Raw genomic sequence first — 2,446 nt, 5'->3', positions numbered from 1 at the left:
TAGCTACATCGGGTGTGCATCGCTGTGTCTTTGGCCCCCATCTCTACCTTTGTAATCTCACTCCGAGGTCCACCCAATTCATGTGTTGGTTGCGACAACCTTTAGTCACTGGTTTTTGTGCTAGTGCCTAGATATATATATAAATAAATAAACATTTAATAACTTCAAGAAACACTAACGTCTTTCATTGAACACGTTTAGTTCCAAACAAGAGGGTGTTCATGACTTAATTTTCTAAAAAATTACAGAATAAAGATATGCAAATAGATATAGAAGCGATTGGGCAGGGGTACAATCAAACAAATTGTCCCAAAGAAAATGAAAAATTCAAGGCTGCTTGAAAGCCAAAAGTAGCTTGGTCGACGCCACGCGACCGAAATATAAATTTTAACTGAAATATAACGGGGTTTATTTTCTAATATTTTCACTAAATTTAATGGTTTATCATCTTATTCTTCGAATATTCACTAATATTTTTATTCACTGTAGCCAAATATGTATATTACTGCCTTGTGCAGTCACTGTATTTTTTAATGATGATGTAATATGCACGTGTTTCAGAAATATATATATGTATATCAATATTCACGTCTTTTCGCAACCAAAGTATCAAATTAAATGAAAAAGCCTGTACCAAAAATTCTGTTTCTAAGCAAACGCAATGAATGCGAACGAAATCTAACGGATCTTTTCCATGCTCTCTTCTTTGCTTACGCTTTGCGTTCGCTGTGCGAAATGGGAGTAAGAACCGTACCAAGTGAACACATGTTCGTAGTACGCAAGGGGAGTTTTTCATTTATTCTTGCAAACAAACAAAAAAAATATTCTTTCCGAAATGCAATTAAAATTATTATTATTAAAGAGGGCTACTACAATCTCTATGTAGATAAGCTTTCTTTTGAACATAACATTCTAGCTTTTACAGTGGCTGACATTGCCAAAACCTGATATTGGTGATGCATCGGGTTTTTTTTTCTCACAAACTTTTCTATATTCAGACGTGACCGGATTTCTCGAGTAGGTGGTGGCGTTCTGATAGCTGTTGATGCTGCTTTATCATCTGAAATTATCCAATTTTCTAGTACCCAGGAGATTGAGTTTGTCGGTTAGTAAATTTTAAATCTCTTAATGCTTTCATTACTTGTTCCTATATTCCACCATTGTCAGACATGGTGGTATATTTAAATCATTTAGAGGCAATTCAGTTTGTCTCCTCTTTAGTTTCCAGTCAAGACATGCTCATAGTTGTAGGTGATTTTAATTTACCCGCTTTAGCATAGTCACTAACAGATGAATCTACCACGTTGCTGCCCTCTTTGTCACATGACTTTATTGATGGCCTTCTAGGCTTATTTTTATCCCAAGTCAATCCTGTCTTAAATTCTAATGAAAAATCGTTAGATCTTATTTTTGTATTGGATTCTTTTTATTGTGATGTTTCTAGGATCGAACCGTTCGTTCTCCCCGAAGACAAATTTCATCCTACATTAAATTTAAAAATTGATCTGCCCTTGCTATCACCATTACTTGGTTCAAATGAGTTAGCTCTAGCTAGGTGCTTTCGTAAGATTGACTTTGCCAGCCTTAATGAAAAAATTATTACTACCGATTGGTCTTATCTGTACAATTGTAGAGATATGAACTCAGCTGTTCGCTTCTTTTATGATAATCTGAATTCATTCTTTGATATTTGAGGGCCTCTTGGTAGGCAGGAGCGTCTTAACAATCCTACCTGGTTCTCACGAGAGTTATCCAATTTGAAAAATGTGAAGACTCGATATTATAAGAAGTTTCAAAAAACACGTCGTTCATCAGATTACGCACTGTATACAGTCGCTCGTTCAAAATTCATGATGCTTAATACAGAATGCTATAAGAATAATCCCAGCGCTGTAAGCTTCAGTTTTTTTTACTATTTTTACTAATTTTACTAACCCTATTACTTTCTAAACTGAACGACATTGGGTTTTCACCCCTTTACGTTTCGTGGGTTCAAGAATATTTAGCAAATAGAAAAGACAAGGTACTTTTTAGGTCTTCTGTTTTCAGAAAAGGTGCATTTTAATCCAATGAATGAATGAATGTTTTGAATTGAATTTGTGTTTGATTTTAGTCCATGTTTGGCATAGTAGAACGGAAGCACGAAACTATTAACGAAGCATACTTTGTGATTGGGTAGACGCATTTCTCGATCTTGAAATGATCAATGAAGTTACATATTTTTCGCTGTCCAATACCAAAATATGCATAAGCTCGATTTTAGGCATCCAAGAACCCGTGACTTTCACACTTTTTTTTCCTTTTTTTCGTGATAAAAAATTTATGGATCGAGCTGTTAGACTGGACGACCCATTGCGACTTGAAGCTGATTTATCTAATCTTGACATGATTCGCGTAAATTGATTTGTTAATACATCGCCAATGACAATGACGACAATGCAACTTG

Source organism: Drosophila willistoni, unplaced genomic scaffold (assembly GCF_018902025.1).
Source record: "Drosophila willistoni isolate 14030-0811.24 unplaced genomic scaffold, UCI_dwil_1.1 Seg531, whole genome shotgun sequence".
NCBI lineage: Eukaryota > Metazoa > Arthropoda > Insecta > Diptera > Drosophilidae > Drosophila > Drosophila willistoni.
Note: the sequence above shows the minus strand (reverse complement) of the source record.